At 39.4% G+C, this 18763-nt stretch overlaps 1 protein-coding gene across 1 annotated transcript in view; it reads right to left on the bottom strand.

The window, feature by feature from the left end:
* The window catches only part of ERBB4 (erb-b2 receptor tyrosine kinase 4), a 1012642-nt gene that overhangs the window by 56082 nt on the left and 937797 nt on the right, over positions 1 to 18763 (bottom strand). The window lies entirely within an intron of this gene.

Genomic DNA, 18763 nt, shown 5'->3' with positions numbered 1-18763 from the left:
CACATCTACTTGACCTAGTTGACTTCAGAGCTGATGAACTAAGACAGATAGAAAAACACATCTAGCAGCAGTATTTATCCAAATAGGACAAGTCCAGAAGGACCCTTAGTTACAATCTAGTCCTTCAGGAAAAGGGTTTCAGAAAAAATGAAGTCCTATTAAATACCAGTTTAATTCTTGAAATTATATTAGCCATTTTCCATATCCAAGCTTTAGCTTTTTTAATTCTCAATGTATCTAATATTGCCTCTAATCACTATTTATGAGAGCCACAATCTTCCTGGAATTGTTGATACTGCAATCCAAATTGTTGATACTGCAGTCGACCATCAGTTACTGACTTCAATAAATACTATGTCATATTATAATATATAAAATAAAATAGAATACTGTGCTACTAAAGGGCACGGGGCAGATCATTTCCCCCCTCCTACTCTAAACAAAGCATATTCAAGTAACCATAGCAGTGCAGCAATGTGAGTGTCAGGATCCCATGTAGTGCAGTGATAAATGGGATAGTTTAGGCTCACATCCTCTGTCAGTCAGGGTCACTATAGGAACTTTGAATCAGTTAATATCTCTTAATCCAATCTTACCCCATTGGAAGATTGTCATGGGAGAAAAAAGAAGTAAATGCAGGCAATAAAACCTTTTGTAAGAAATGGAATCTTAAAATAATTAATACAAAAGGCCTCCAAATGTGTCTTTCCTTTTTCATTTTAGTTTTTAACTAAGTTGTGGTTTAATAGGGCTCTATATATGCAAATACTTAAAAACTCTACATCGCTGCCCTTGTGACCTTCAGCATATTATGCCTCAACAGATACTAAAGCATTTCTGTTATACTAAGCTATTTGAAAATAAAAGTTACCAAGATAATTGCACAGATTGTTTCTAAAAGAAAAATTACATTTCTAGAAGTATAACTACAGATAAATATAGCTGTGTTGCAGGAAAACAGTGTAATGGCTATTATAAAGATTTTTTATTAGGTATTCTGAAGAAGAAATTTACATGAAAGATCTTGAAATAAATAATCATCAGAGCTTGCTCATGTTTTCATTTATTACAATAGATTTTACAGTATTTGACTTGAAGAGGGTTAAAAAATACTTTGGACAAAAAATACACAATATTATTTTCACATGGCTTTAATGAGACAAAACAAGTGCATTCTCTATTGCCAGTTGCAAATCAATGCTGCTGGCTATTCAATGGCAGAAACAGAAAATTGAAGGATTAGCCTTTCTCATATCAAACCTAAATCTCTAAAACACGCACACACACACACACACACACACAAAGAGAGAGAGAGAGAGAGAGAGAGAGAAATGTTGGAGATCTATATAGTATGCACCTCATGTGCAAAAAATAGCAGATAGGTTTAGATAGTCCCTGGAGCCAAATATTAACATGATAGAACCACAAATAAGTCAAGACTCTACAGTCTAATTAGGCCACAATCCATCCAGAAGTAGTCCTGTGGAAATTAACAAGTGCTGAATTAGTAATGAGAAACTTGGAGTAAAGGACATGCAGAAGCATGCAAAATAGAATACCAATATTTAACTGGGCTTTTCTATCCTCCTTTTTGTTTAATATGCAAACTTCTAACTCAGCATTATTCTTTAGCTTTATTCCCTGCTAGCTTCTCCATTCATTTATTTGCTTTAAGAAGGCATCACATTTCTGGTTCAGCATGGGCCTATAGCCAAATGCAGGTAGATAGGAATGAGAAAGGGGTGTATATATCAACAAATAGGACAGATGGGTGGAAGCAAAGGAGCAGATGAGGTCACAAGATCAGTGTCAGATAAATAGCATGCTGTAGTCTACCATTCCTCCTAACTCACTATTTGAGGCAAGAAGCTCCCCTTTGCTCATGGGCAGCAGTTATCTTGTAACACTGCAGCTCTTTACTCTAAACATATTTAATTTAGCTTCCCTTCCAAGATAATGGCAAATAGTAAACACTTTACTATTGCATCTCCTCTTAAAAACCGTCACAGTAAACTATGTATTGATTTTTCTCAGCATCCTATTAAGGAAGTTTGAAAGTGTCTGAGCACACACAATATATAAACAAAAGTACTGTTATACTAAAACTCAAACAAAATTGGTCAAAATAAGGAGAAGCCAGAAAAGGAAGGTTAGGCTATTTACTGTTGCTCAGTGAGGATGTTCTCTTTTAGGTAGCTCTTGCCTCGGGTGTTTCATTTGACATTTCAAGCATGATAAACATGGCATTACATCTCCCTTTACAGGAAGCACAAAGAATTAAGCAATCTATGAATTTTATGGAATCAATTTACATATATACAAGCCACAAACAGTTAAGAATTCCAAGGAAATATTCCTACAATAACCAAAAATAATCACAATGGAAAGCTGGCCAGTTCAGTCATCATACATCCTGAAATGCAATGACATGAGGGAGTAGTCATGGTGAATCCTAGTTTAAATATTTGAATAAGGGTAAATTTGGAAACTAAAGAAAACCGTTCCAATAACAACGCTGCCACCTTCTCACTATCAATATTTTCTGAAGAAAATATTTGCCAAGCAGAATTCAAGAATAGAAGACTTTAGCCTATAAATTTATTTTTAGTTCTAGTAACAATAACAAGCTAGATAATAATTGATTTCAACAGATGAACAAAGCACAAACTTAACCTACTGCTATGAAAAATAATGGACCTTCATGGATCTTATATTTCAATGTAGGAATTCTCCAACTTAGAAAATATGTCTTTTCACAAGGCAAGTACATATCTTTTCACAGGTAGTTACAAAATTCCTAAAAGATGTGTTAGGCCATGAAAACTGCTAAATGCCATGAGGAATAAATTATTTGAAAGATAGAATTTTCTTTCACATAAAGATTCCTAGAGAAAGCAAACTACTACATGACCCATAGACTCTTCCAATTCATGTTCAACTATGGCTAGGTATAAAGTAGGGCCAGAATTACCTGCCAAATGAGATACATTGACAGTAGTACCTAATGTAGGTAGTTATTTTCTTGGTATCTCTTTATCATCCTTTTCTCCCTTGTAGCATCAGTAACTAATCTTTTAAATGCTGTCATTTATCATGAGTCTTTTGGTCAAAATATATATTTAAAGCATATATCTATTTTTCACCACTTGCCTTGTAGCTGACACACAAGAATGAGCTCAAAGTATAATACTGCTCATCATTATCAAGTTTTCCTTGCTGAGCATATCATTACAAGAACAACTGCTGCTGAAATCCTCCAGTATTGAATCACTCCTTGAAACAGAGCCTAAAGACATTAAAGAGTCAAGCACACAATACCAACAGTTGTAATAAAAGTCATATCGAGGTACTATCGTTGAAATCTTCACACGAAAAAATAATATATTAAATAGCAAGGACAGCCAATATATAGTTATCCCAAATTGCCCTTCTATAAGAGGACAAATCCACAACTTCTCTTTTATTTTGATTTGTTTACACTGAGATACGCAACAGAATCAAAATCCTTGTGTCGAAATCCCAGCCTACATCTGATGCGGCAAAGGAGCACAAAGTTACTTCATGCTCTTTTCTTATAACATCCACATATGGATTTCCAGGATCTGGGAGAAAATGAAATGCAGCTAGGAAACAAACAAAACAAAACAAACCCAGACAAAAAAGAAAAGGAATATTTTTTTCCATCTACTGTTTTTAATGCTCCCAGGAACCACCATCATTTTCTTTCTTCTTCAGGAGGGTTAAATTGGAAGAGCAATATGGCTTTTTGCAACTAAGAAAGGAAAATGCACAACTGAAAAACTGTGGGAGTCTTTTCCCTCCCTCCGCTTTTAAATAATGCACATAATTAATAAGCAATATGGCATTTTTTCTAAGGTGGTGGAATAAATGTTGGAATGACAATAACTTGGAGGAGGTGGTGAGGCTTTTCCCTAAAACATACTGAATTCTCTATTCCTTTTGTTAAACAAAGCATTGATACTGATGGAGGTTCTTTTTTCTCTTTTATTTAATGAGAGGCAAAATCCCAGTCCCAGTGGCTACGCGGTGTAGGTTCATGAACCCAGTTATTAACCCAAGTAACCATGCAGTAATCCAATTCTGTTCAGGAATCCATATGATTACCTGGAGGTAAGCAATGATTACAGGAAAGGAGCCTTCTCATGAGCAGCAAAAATTATGCTGATGAACATCCCATTCCTCTGGAAAAAAATGCCTAAGCTGAAACTGCGAAACACATATTCACAGGGGAAATTAATGGATTTTCAGGCCAGTTTGCATCCAAGTTTACCCCAAGGTAATTTAGCTGCAATGTGCTACATGACTTAAACAAACAATTTATAAAAATAATTTCAGAACAGTAGATCCACAAATCAGTATTAGTAATAACTATAATACAGTCCTGTGCATTTTTACTGGAAGCACACGGGTAAAAAAGATAAATATTGTCTCGTATTGGCCTAGCAAGCAGTTAGCAAACATTTAGATACTTCTAATAATTGAGTGAAGAAGGAATGGAGAAAAGAAGGAATTAAAGAATGATTCAAGATGGTGGGAAAAGGGGAGTAGGAGGTGACTTAGCTGAGTCGGCTTATAGCCTATTAATTATGTGAATGTAACACAGAAATGTGAACAATTATTTAAATTCCATTTGTAGCTTGCAGAAAATCAACAATTCTGAACTGCAGAAATCTAGACGATTACCTGATACTACAAAGTGTCAGGTAATCGTCTAGATTTCTGCAATTCAGAATTGTTGATTTTATTGTTGACAATAAGAGGGAGCTTACTCTGCTGCCATGTAGTATTCATCCAGATTTTGCAACACAGACCTTGTAGCTCAAACTTAAGGGAAAAAAACTATCTCTTTTAGCATTTGAGAATTATCCTGAATTTCCTGGAAATGTAAGAGCAACAGTTCTAGGAATAACCTTAAACAAAGCCTCCACCGTAAATGGATTAAATACCATTTATAAGTAAACAGTCCCAAGACTAAGTATCTAAGAGTTTTGATTTGTAATATTTATTATAAGGTTTATAACTTAGAAATCTTAAAACTTTAAAAAGTTTAAACACAAGAATTCTAGTGGTACTTTACTTTCAAATGGGAAACATACACAAACAAGCTAAAATGATACAACATTTGTTTGCTCATATCTTTTAGTGCAAAACTTGTCTCATTTGTAAACTGTTTTGTTTTGGTAATTGATATTCATTTCATCAGTATGAAAACTCTCATATGGTGCAAAAGATTGAAATTGTTTTTAAGTATCCAACTATATTAATGAATTTTGCATTTTCAAAGCTGAGGGAGCAACTGTTCTCTTTGCATTTCAATGAGAGCCCCTAAATTCACTCAAAAAGGTTTCCTCTATTCTTTATGACTTACATAGATTCAAAAATGGGATTATCCTCATTTTTAAAATCGTAATTTAGTTAAGATAACCAGCAAACTGATACATTATTTTCAAAGTCTAATTTTCAATTGCAATAGAAATTCTATGTCTTATCATACTATTGCTGTTGCTTCTGTATTATATGAGATATATAGTTATATATATAATAAAAGGATACAACTTGTTTGAAAAGAAGAAAAGCCATACAATGGAAGGAATATATACATTAAATATATTCAGTCCTCAGAAAACCAAATGCATGAACTTGGCTAAAGAAGGCATCTGGATTAAAACAAGCAGTGAAACAAATGAAAGTAATTATTGCTGTTGGTGCAAACCATTGCTCTCCTAACCAAGGGAAATATCAGAATGATTCCTTCCAGAGGCAAACTGCAGCTCTTTCAAACAGGCATGAAATTATAATGATGGGAGACTTTAATTAGCCTGACATCTGTTGGGAGTCCAACTCTGCCAAACATGGACCTTCTAGGTAATTTCCAATTTGTCTTTCTGACAACTTTTTCTTCTGAAAGTAGAGGAAGGCATAAGAGGCTATCTTTGACCTGATACTAATCAATAGAGGAGATTTAATTAAAAAGGGAAGAGATATTGAGGGGAAATGACCATGAAATGTAGGGTTTTTTAAATATTTTAATAGAAACTGCATAGTCAAAAATGTATTGGATTGTTTAAAAAACACGTAATTTCAGGTTCAGTCATGAATTCTCTACTCTTCAATATTTGTATTAGCAATTTAGATGAAAAACTTATAAAATTTGCCAATAAACAAAATTGATGAGATAACCAATACCTCAGAAGATAGAAATTATCTTGCTAGAATAGAAACATGGACATATAAAAGACTTGTATTGCTAAGAACAATATAGATCAATTTGGACATACTTTGGTCTATATACCTAAACAAATACACAGTTTAGTGCAAATTGGTGTGAGAATATTTCTCCTATGGATAAAATGAATAGGGGTTATCAAAACAAGGAGCAAGGGCAGACCAGTCTGCCTTCACAAAAATGGCAAGCCTCCTCTTTGCTATGGAATTCTTTATACTCCCATCTTTGTTCTCTCTGATAATTTTGTACATTCAATTATAAATATAACTTTTTTAAAATGCGTTTTTCTGGATTTTTTTTTGTTGTTATTCTGTCTCTCACTGTTAAAATAAACCTACCATTAAAATTATAGACTGATCATCTCTTTGTCAGTGGATAAATGTAAAAAATCAGCAGGGGATCAAATACTTTTCTCCCTTACTGTATATATTGTCAATGTTTTCATGTTACATGGTATGATGGGATATTGGGGGGGGAGAGATTTTTTATTGTTCTGTGCCACCCAGTTACTTTATTTGAATTGGGTGGCCTTATAAAAAATAAAATAATAAAATAAAATATAATAATAAATGAAATGTAATATAGCTGCAGTACCAAGAACCTCTCTCTCTCTCTCTCTCTCTCTCTCTGTTGTTTTAATAAATGAACCAGGAGGAAGAACACTGCTTTAGTGATTAAGACAATAAGACTTTCCCAAAAAACATTAACTGCATGTGAATGGCCCTTCTTACTAGCCAGCAGAATATTAACAACTTTTCTCTGCCTTTCCCTGTCCCCTCCCTGCTTCATTATTGACCTTTTGCCAATACAATTACAACTGGGAGAGTACATTGTATAGCACATGCACTTTCTCCAAGTAGTACATTTGAAATGTATGACTTCTGCTACCTCAGATCAATAGAGATGTGGATTACAGTTAAGTGTTGAGATGTCTGTAGGCTGTACTGGTTATCCTCTGTTTCTCTTTACAAATTAATTAAAAATCAATGAAGTGTGCAGCCCATTAATAAGTCAGCCTACAGATTAACAGATACTATTCCTGCCTTCTCCAACTGCTATGAAGTAGTACAAATGCAATTAAGGCATATTGATACTAGAGATAACGGAATGCAAAAAAATCAGATTTTTCTTGAGATTCTGACTATTATACTACGAAACTTTCTTTCAAAGGAATGTGTGTATGCAATTCTTCTTTAATGTACCATATGTATTTTCACTAAAGAAGCGGTTAATTTTCAGGTAGAACATTTCACTGCATTAGAAATTTATTTCCATCAGATTTAGGCTATATATTCTATAAAATTTAGATTAATATTAGCTTCTGTTTTAGGCCAAGTACTCTTCAATATTTTCATAAGCAATCTAGATGAGGGAATTGAAGGGGAACTCATCAAATTTTCAGACTAAACTATGCTGGCAGGGAATAACCAACACTTCAGAAGACAAGCTCAAGATCAAAAAAGATCTTGAGAGACTTGAACACTGGGCCCTATCTAACAAAATGAAATTCAACATAGATAAAAGTAAGGTTCCACACTTAGGCAAAAATACAACAACTGTATAGGTATAGAGTAGATGCAAATTTGCTTAATGCCAGTAACTGTGAGAGGGATCTTGGAGTCCTAATGGACAATCACTTAAATATGAGCTAACAATGTGCAGCAGCAGCCCAAAAAGCCAATTAGATACTAAGCCGCATTAATATTCACATGATAGATAGATCATGTGAAGTTCTAGTACTGCTTTACAAAGCATTAGTAAGACCATATTTGGAATACTGCATCCAGTTCTGGTCACCACAATATAAAAAAGATATTCAGACTCTGGAAAGTATGCAGAGGCAACAAAAATGATTACAGGGCTGGAGGCTAAAACATACAAAGAATGATTACAGGAATTCGGTATGTCTAGTCCAATGATGGATAACATTTTCTGGACCAAGTGTCCAAAGCATGCGCCCAAAATGCAATGCGTGCACGGCCCCTGCACATGCACCCCACTCCCTGCACAGTTGCAGTGGCCCCCTGCATGTGCTCCAGCCCCCATGCATGCATGGTTGCCCCCACATATGCTCTGCCCCCCCACACATGTGGATGTGGCTCCCCACACATGCACATTTGCCCCCACACATGCACAGCAGGGGCCCTGATGACCAGCTGGCCAGCGAGAGGTGTGCGTGCATGCACGGTGGAGCTGAACTGGGGCGACAGCTTGCGTGCCCATAGAGAGGGTGCTGTGTAGCACCTGTGGCACCTGTGCCATAGCTTCACCATCACAGGTCTAGTTAAAGAAAAGAAGGACTGGGGGTGACATGATAGTACTGTTCCAATATCTGAAGGGCTCCTGCAAAGATGAGGGTGTCAAACTCTTTTACAAAGCACCAAAAGGCAAGACAAGAAACAATGGTTGGAAATTAACTAAGGAGAGAAGCTACTAAGAAGAAATTCCTTAACAGTGAGATAAATCAATGGAAAAGCTTGCCTTCCAAAGTTGTGGATGCTCCATCAATGAAGGCTTTCAAAAAGAGACTCTTGCTCAAGCAGGGGGTTGAACTAAAAGACCTCCAAAGTCCCTTCCAACCTTAATTCTATGTTCTTTCAAAATTCTGTTCAGTATAACTTTTTCTCCTAGTTACTAATGTTTTGGTGTCTAGTGTCTAATTAGCACTTATCCAAAGAATCTGAGGGTAGGCAAGAAGTAAGAGGTGAAAGATTATCAAAAATTACATATTTATTTATTGTAATTATTTTATATGATATTTTATTTGGTGTCTGTAAGCCACCTAGAGTTGCCTTTTGTGACATAGGCAGCATGCAAGTTTGACAAATAAATAGAAATAAATAATAAATAATAAAAAGATAGATCCAACCTTTAATTAAAGAGAAATTTCCTGACAGTGAACACAATTAATCAATGGAACAGCTTGCTTTCCAAAGTTGTGGGTGCTCCATCACTGGAAATTTTTAAGAAAAGATTGGATAGCCTTTTGTCCAGAATGGTATAGCTACTCTGCTTGAGCAGAGGGTTAAAATAGAAGATATTCAAGGTCCCTTCCAAGTCTGTTATTCTATATTCTAAAACTAGACAACCTGTGAACTATCAGGTCATTTCAAAAATATTTCCTTACCTTCTTTACTCATTTACCCCTGCACAATCTCTCCGACTTGCACAGGACTCTCTTGCACTCCTATATGCACCCACTGACTATGTGGAATTTCTCATGCACCTCCACATACTCTTCCCATGGGTTGGAAAGGGTGCATGGGGGTACAGAAGAAGTACTGGGTGGGGGCAGTGTGTGAAGGCGTGAGTTGGAAAGAGTGTGTGATTGTGGTGTAGTGGAAGCAGAATGGACTGCATGTGTAGTGAAAACTTACCTCAGCAATTTGCAACCTTCCCTGCCAGCTTCCCCATTGCTGATGCTCTCTACCAGCTTCCCATAAACAGAAATTTTGCTTGTGGGAAGCTGACAGGGGACATCAGCAATTACAGAGTTTACACTTCTGCCTGGTTTCTCCACTGACTTGTGGGACACTATCATGGAGCTTTGGAATTGATAATCACATGATCACAGCTGATAGCTCTGAAGCAGCAGGAGTACAGCATTAGTGAAGCAGCAACTTCCCCAAATTTCATTTCTCTGGGAATAATGAATCATGGAATTCTCTAAATTAGTTATTTGAGGTAGCCCAGTTCAAAAAGATTTGCCTATGAGGATTGTTTTCCCCAACTGAAGATTACAACTTAACAGACAAACGTGTTTTAATAGTGTATAGATATAATGAAGAAGTGCATTTTTTATTTGTGTGCATCATTTTTAGCGTTCAATCTCCTCCTCCATTTTGTTGTATCTATATATATACAATTGTGCAAGAAAAACAATACTATTTTGTATTATGGAAACATGAGATTGTTATTTACTGCAATCCAAGAATGTCTTCCAGAAGTTTACAGTTTAATGGTTTTGAATGTAAATTTGATTAAATATTTATGTGGTCAATCTTTTCAGATTTTTAACATTGTCTTCATTTTACTATACATTACTGTACATTATTGTATATTCACAGTTGGATTTATTTAGTTTGAAAACAGCCTGCAGTTCATGGAGGATGTTTTCTTTCTTACCATTTTCATTCCTAAAAGAAAATATTTTATTTATTTATTTATTTAATTAATTAATTAAACTTTTATACCGCCCTTCTCCCGAAGGACTCAGGGCGGTGTACAGCCTGCATTAAAAACAATTTATATACACCCTAAAATAACCATTAAAAAACTTATTCCATAAAGGCCGAAATTAAAACCGTCCAAATTGACCATATAAAATACCCAATAAAATACAATTAAAATTTAAAATTTAAGAATTTAAAAATTTAGCAATTAAAAAATCAGGCCAGTCCCGCTTGAATGAATAAATAAGTTTTCAGTTCCCGGCGAAAGGTCCGAAGGTCAGGTAATTGGCGTAAACTGGGGGGAAGTTCATTCCAGAAAGTAGGTGCTCCCACAGAGAAGGCCCTTCCCCTGGGGGCCGCCAGCCGACACTGCCTGGCGGACGGCACCCTGAGAAGACCCTCTCTGTGAGAGCGCACGGGTCGGTGGGAGGCATGTGGTAACAGCAGGCGGTCCCGTAAGTACCCGGGCCCTAAGCCATGGAGCGCTTTGAAGGTGGTAACCAAAACCTTGAAGCGCACCCGGAAGACCACAGGTAGCCAGTGCAGACTGCGCAGGAGTGGTGTTACCCGGGAGCAACGTGGTGCTCCCTCAGTCACCCGCACAGCTGCATTCTGGACTAGCTGAAGTCTCCGAGTGCACTTCAGGGGTAGCCCCATGTAGACAGCATTGCAATAATCCAGGCGAGAAGTGACGAGAGCATGAGTGACCGTGCATAAGGCATCCCGGTCTAGAAAGGGGCGCAACTGGCGGACCAGGCGAACCTAGTAAAAAGCTCTCCTGGAGACGGCCGCCAAATGATCTTCGAACGACAGCCGTCCATCCAGGAGAATGCCCAAGTTGCGCACCCTTTCCGTTGGGGCCAGTGACTCGCCCCCAACAGTCAGCTGCGGTTGCAGCTGACTGTACCGAGATGCCGGCATCCACAGCCACTCCGTCTTGGATGGATTGAGTCTGAGTCTGTTTCTCCCCATCCAGACCCGTACGGCCTCCAGACACCGGACAGCACTTCGACAGCTTTGCTGGGGTGGCCTGGGGTGGAAAAGTACAGCTGAGTATCATCAGCGTACAGGTGATAACTCACCCCAAAGCCACTGATGACCTCGCCCAGCAGCTTCATATAGATGTTGAACAGAAGAGGCGAGAGAATCGACCCCTGCGGCACCCCACAAGTGAGGTGCCTCGCGGCCGATCTCTGCCCCCCTGTCAACACCGTCTGCGACCGGTCGGAGAGGTAGGAGGAGAACCACCGATAAACGGTGCCTCCCACTCCCAACCCCTCCAGCCGGCGCAGCAGGATACCATGGTCGATGGTATCAAAAGCCGATGAGAGATCTAACAGGACCAAGGCAGAGGAGCAACCCCTATCCCTGGCCCTCCAGAGGTCATCCACCAATGCGACCAAAGCTGTCTCCGTGCTATGCCCGGACCGGAAGCCGAACTGGAATGGGTCTAGATAGACAGCTTCCTCCAGGTACTGAGGAAATTGCCACGCCACCACACTCTCTACAACCTTCGCCACAAAGCGAAGGTTGGAGACTGGACGGTAATTACCCAAAATAGCTGGGTCCAGGGAAGGCTTCTTGAGGAGGGGTCTCACCACCGCCTCTTTCAAGGCGGCAGGAAAGGTCCCCTCCATCAAAGAAGCATTTATAATCCCCCGGAGCCAACCTCGTGTCACCTCCTGAGTGGCCAGCACCAGCCAGGAGGGGCACGGGTCCAGTAAACATGTAGTGGCATGCAGTCTCCCCAGCAACCTGTCCACGTCCTCGGGAGCCACAGAATCAAACTCATCCCAAGCAACATCAACAAGACGTGCCTCAGTCATCTCATCCGGATCATCGCAATCTTGGTCCAAGCTATCCGGAGCTGAGCGATTTTATCGTATAGATAACCGCTAAACTCCTCGGCACGTCCCTGTAAGGGGTCATCCCGCTCCCCCTGGTGAAGGAGGGAACGGGTTACCCGAAACAGGGCGGCCGGGCGGTTATCTGCCGACGCAATGAGGGAGGAAGCGTAGGAACGCTTCGCCACCCTCAGTGCCACTAGGTAGGTCTTTGAAAAAGACCTAACTAGTGTCCGATCAGCTTCGGAACGGCTGGACCTCCAAACACTCTCTAGGCGTCTTCTCCGGCGTTTCATCTCTCTCAGCTCCTCAGAGAACCAAGGAGCTAATTGAGATCTGCGCCGGGTCAGAGGCCGCAAAGGCACGACACGGTCCAAAGCCCCAGCCGCGGCCTGTTCCCAGGCTGCCACTAGTTCTTCGGTCGTGCCGTGGACTCTCAGGGTCCATCAGGCGCCTGGGACGGAACCAACGCATTGGTTCCGTCTCCCTGCGGTGGTAAGTAGCGGTCTGAAAGTCTAGGCGGAGGAGAAAATGATCTGACCATGACACCGGTATCGTCACTAAATCTCTTACTACCAGATCATTAAACCACTGTCCAGAGATATAAATCAAGTCCAGCGCGGATCCCCCCGTGTGGGTAGGGCCATCAGTTATTTGAATCAGGTCCAAGGCCGTCATGGAAGCCTGGAACTCCTGAACCACTGTCGACGACAGGCCGGCCGATGGCAAGTTGAAATCACCCATGACCAACAGTCTGGGGTTCTCAACCGCCATCCCGGCAAGCAACTCCAGCAGCTCAGGCAGGGCTGTAGTCACGTAGCAAGGAGCCAGGTACGCGATCAACAAACCCATCTGATTCTTATGGCCCCACTTCACAAGAAGGAATTCACAGCCGGCTATCTGAGGAACAGTGGTCTCCCTCGGCTCCAGACCCTCTTTCATAACAACCGCCACCCCTCCACCCCTACCCCGGGCCCTCGGTTGATGGAATGCTCGGAAACCTGGAGGGCACAGTTCAACTAGGGGCATGCCCCCTTCTGCGCCCAACCAGGTCTCCGTAATGCCCATAAAGTCCGTGGATTCCCCCTGAATAAGGTCACAAATCAGGGGGGCTTTATTAACCACGGACCGGGCATTACACAACATCAACTGGAGGCCCGGGCTCTGAGGATCCTGTCCTTCTGGGGAACGGGGAAGACTGGGGGGCTGGAGCACGTGATTGCTTTTAAACAGCGAGCACGTGCTCCCAGAAAACGATACGGCCCCTTGCTTCTGCCATATCTGCCCCTCCCACTTACCGTACAGATGGAACCAACTTCCACCTCTGGAATGTACCCCTCACCCCCCTCCCTCGGACCTGATGAAAAACCGCCAGGAACAGTTTCCGGGACTGGACCTGCCCTCCCCACCCTCCCTGACGGGTTTCCTCCCCCACCCGTCCACCCCCCCGAACCAAACCCATCAATTTCCTCCCTTAAAATTCCCCTTAAAACTCCCCGGTAAAAAACATTTAAAAAACCCCTCCCCGACGAGTATCCCCCATTACCCGACTTCTCCCTCCCTCCCCTTAAAAATCTATCTAAGAAACCCCAAAGGTTCCTTCTTGCCGCATGCCATCTCTCTGGGTCCCAAAACCCATCCTTGAGATAGGCCCCCGATAACATGGGGGGCCATTCCTGCGAGGCGGGGGAACCTCGCAGATGATGGAGTTCCGATGAAGAATATCTCATGTCTCATATTGGGCAATATTATTTCTCTGGAAGCTCCAAGCTATAAAACTGGAATGGTTTTGGTTGGGATATAACTGGAGAATGAAGAGATAAAGCTTCCTAACAAACAGGAAGCAGCAGGTGAAGCTAAGCAAGATCACATCAAATACCTGTACAATTAGCACAGGGGCCCCCCAAGGCTGTGTGCTCTCCCCACTTCTCTTCTCTCTGTATACCAATGACTGCATCTCCAATGATCCATTTGTTAAGCTACTGAAGTTCGCAGATGACACAACAGTGATTGGTCTCATTCGAGACAATGACGAATCCGCATATAGACGAGAGGTCGAACGACTAGCCTTGTGGTGCAACCAAAACAATCTGGAACTGAACACACTCAAAACCGTAGAAATGGTGGTAGACTTTAGGAAAAACCCTTCCATACTTCCACCTCTCACAATACTTGACAACACAGTATCAACAGTAGAAACCTTCAAATTTCTGGGTTCTATCATATCGCAAGATCTCAAATGGACAGCTAACATCAAAAACATCATTAAAAAGGACAACAAAGAATGTTCTTTCTGCGCCAACTCAGTAAGCTCAAACTGCCCAAGGAGCTGCTGATCCAATTCTACAGAAGAATTATTGAGTCTGTCATTTGCACCTCTATAACTGTCTGATTTGGTTCTGCAACCCAACAAGAAAAACACAGACTTCAGAGGATAATTAGAACTGCAGAAAAATAATGGCTACCAACCTGCCTTCCATTGAGGACCTGTATACTGCACGAATCAAGAAGAGGGCCGTGAAAATATTTGCAGATCCCTCGCATCCTGGACATAAACTGTTTCAACTCCTACCCTCAAAACGACGCTATAGAGCACTGCACACCAGAACAACTAGACACAAGAACAGTTTTTTCCCGAAGGCCATCACTCTGCTAAACAAATAATTCCCTCAACACTGTCAGACTATTTACTGAATCTGCACTACTATTAATCGTTTCATAGTTCCCATCACCAATCTCTTTCCACTTATGACTGTATGACTATAACTTGTTGCTGGCAATCCTTATGATTTATATTGATATATTGATCATCAATTGTGTTGTAAATGTTGTACCTTGATGAACGTATCTTTTCTTTTGTGTACACTGAGAGCATATGCACCAAGACAAATTCCTTGTGTGTCCAATCACACTTGGCCAATAAATTCTATTCTATTCTATAAAGTAATTCACTGCACTGCAAAACTCTGCATAACTCCTCCTCATATTTAAGGAAGAAACATAAATCTCAAAGCTTACCTGCAACATCTTTATCAAAAAAACTAATGCAAAGGTACCTGAATCCATGCAAAATGTGTTGTTTGGCTATTTGAGTATCTAAATAAAAAAAAAAAATTAGAACTAGATAGTCATTGAGAAAAACTGATCCGCCTGAATGCTGCAAAGATCTATTTCAACTGTTTATTAACATCTAGCTACAGTGGTAGTAGCAGCAGTTACTTTTAAGGCATTGGGAGGAATAATATGAAATTGAGAGGAAATGCTGTAGGGACACTCATTCAGGCTGCTTAATGATTTTAATTTCACTAATATGAAGGGACTCCTTACAATCATTCCCAATATGTGAATTATGTCAAATGTTACATGAGTGGACTTTTTATTGTTTATTAGCTATTTGGATATTTATTGTCAGGAAAAAGAGGCAATTCAGCATGCTCATAAAATAGCTCTATAGTAATAAACAGATTGAAAACCATCAGATCAGCTTCCTCCCTTTGACATACAAGTTTCCAGGTAGAAAACTGGAATAAGGACAAATCCCTACTGATGGGAAGACAAATGATGAGTGGTTAGCAGACACATACTCCCAGGTGGAGGGAAAAACCCCATTATTTTAGGCCACCATTCTAAGACTGGGCAGGTGTGCGTGCAAATACTCTGAGGAAAAAACCATTGCATTCCTGCCTAGATAAAGGCAAAATGATGCAACATTATATACTTCAGCTGCAGTGGAATTTACTATCTTTTCATTCTTATTAATTTCCCAGAATTAGTACTTGTAGAGTTGGAAAGCTGAAATCTATACCGACATAAGAATTTATTCAGTGCCCGGTTGTTGGTGTTCTTTTGTGAAGGTGTAACGTATGAAGTTACAGACAAAGTATACCATTCCACGGAAGCTCCAGCAAGCATTGTCTTAAATATTGGTTTCCTTTTATGTCCTCATAGGTCATATTAAAAGATAAATAAGAAAACCAGTAAACTTCTCTCATACCCCCTTAGGTTTTTAAAAGCTACAATATGCATAATGGAGCTACTACCATGCACCACCACCATCCTTTTCCTTCTAGGACCAGACAGAGCCAGTGCTTTTATGAGGGTGACAACCACTAGAATGCAAAAGGCTCTTTGGAGCATCTTAACATATATAAAGGTTGAAGCAGACTGGAGCTTAATGGAAAACAGAAAGTATGCTGCCTCCTCCTTCTCTGAAGAATTGCTTTCTGAGACAGCCCAGGAATATAGGAAAGAAAATCTGCAACAAACATTTGAAATTCAGATCATTATTCTGAGAAAGGAGCTTCAAGTCCAGCTCCTTTTACTGTAATCATCCTTTACAGTAAAGTAAAAAGCAAATTTCTCCTTGAGCCAGATGGACTAAAAAACTTGCTTCATGGTTCTTGCCTGCTATTTGCAAGTGACAAAAGCCCCCAAAGCTATCAACTCTTCATAAAACCTTTTCCTCTTTTGTGCTTTTGAGTGTTAATTAAAAAATACAGGTCAATCACAGATACTTATTGTTCATGTATTGACTCTCCCTATGCATATTAATAAGCCCAGCATGCAGTCTTTGCTTTGGTCTTTGCTTTCCTGACTGGTAAAAGACACAACTTCCTCCTCACACTGAAGAATTTCGTCTCACCAGAAGATTGGGCAGATTAATTTGAGAATACCATCCGGAAACTATGTCAGTAAAAAATGTGCACTTAAACACCGATTCTCATTTAGTAGCCATATTTTTCCATTTTTCTTTATCATTTTACAATATAATTTATCTTTCCAAATAACGTTACCTTGCATTTTTGGGAAAAGCTATGACATACTGATTTAAATCAGAATATGGTGGTGAGAAAAATCATATGGAATGAACCTGGCAAGCATGGTCCAAGCTGATGTAGTATACCTCCATTGCTAGGTCAGGCTATGAATTGCTATGAAATAAGTGGAGAATCCCTATATATCCATTTTATCTTATCATATTTCTTCTTCACACTATTTGATCTCACACTGTAAGGATGATTCCACTATGTCAAAAACAAAATAATCTTTGAAATGTTCAACGTTATTAATTCACAACCATCCCAAAAGAGACAACATTATTTTAGGTTGTCACTTACATTATGAACTTTAAAGATATCAAAATTAGCAGAAAAACTTATTTTATAGCCAGTTTGAAAGGACAGAGAGCATTGTCTCTTCATGTTCATTAGCTATACAATTTTATCAAAGTTGATATGCTCTCTGAATATTGCACACTTTTACTGTGTATTTCACTTGCTCAGACCTATTTCATACCCTCAGAGTCTCTATAATACTTCTTTCATTCTGAAATAAGTTTATCATGAAATAATGTATGAATAAATTTACACATCTAAAACAATAATTTGGAAGGGGAAAGATGAGTGAGCTTCTATAGTCATGTCCACTGTTTTAGTTATGAGGTATAAAAATATTATTTGAAATCATTTGTGGATAATAAAACCTATGATGCAATTAATAAATACAAACAAACAAACATTAGACTTAACTCTGCTTTTGAAAGCAGATTTGGTGTGCTTATTTATGCCTCTTTTGAAGCCAATTCATATTTCTTCTCTTTTTCTACATATACAAGTAATGCTGAAAAATTATGCACATGCTCATTTGAACAAACAAAATATGTAAACCAAGAAATGCAGACAAAATTAATAAAATTAATGATCAAAGAAGCAGCAGTGGATGGAAAATATGGCATCTAGAAACTATGACTGAATAAATATCCTGTTTACTTATCATCTCAAGCAACAAAATTTTATCTCTGTAACAACTTTGGTAGTAAAGAATTTTTAGCCAGACCACATTCTCAGGGCAGCAATGAAGTTACAGGAGGTCACTGAGATAAATAGCATGCAGCAATTCTTGTCAGGATGATGTGGCTTTGGGGGCTACTGAAGTGTGGTTCCAATCTGACTTACGTTGGGAGAGGCAAGTCCATTTAAAGAAAGGGAAGCAAAAGAAAAAATATTCTGGGAAACCCTTCCCCTTAAACCTTGATAAGGGGGAATAATTAACTTATTTTTGTCTCAGAGCATATTTCCAATAAGTTGATTTCACACAAAAAAGGCATTTCTCAAAGTGCCTGTGGAAACCAACCTATAGAGGTTAAAAACACCAGTTGAAAGTCCATTTGACAATCTATTGGCAACCAATACAGGGCCCGCAGCATAGGGATTTTATGCTTAGGGTGACTTTTATTAACCAGTAAATAAATTTCTACATTTTGCATCAACTTCAGCTTCAAGGTGATCTTCAAAGAAAATTCATGTAGTAGTCCAACTGTGTGGTAAGCAGCTCTTGTGTCTTTCTTGCCAGGATCTTCCATTTGATTAAGACTGTAACCTTGACACACTAGCTGAAGATGGACAAAGTCTCCTCATATCAAGATCTATTTCTCTAGTAGTAGCTATGAGTCCAAACAGAACTGGTCCATTAGAGGGACTGTCACATGATCATAGTTGGCA

Source organism: Ahaetulla prasina, chromosome 1 (genome assembly GCF_028640845.1).
Source record: "Ahaetulla prasina isolate Xishuangbanna chromosome 1, ASM2864084v1, whole genome shotgun sequence".
In the NCBI taxonomy this organism is placed as follows: Eukaryota; Metazoa; Chordata; class Lepidosauria; order Squamata; family Colubridae; genus Ahaetulla; species Ahaetulla prasina.
Note: the sequence above shows the minus strand (reverse complement) of the source record. Positions and strands in the feature narration are given on the sequence as shown.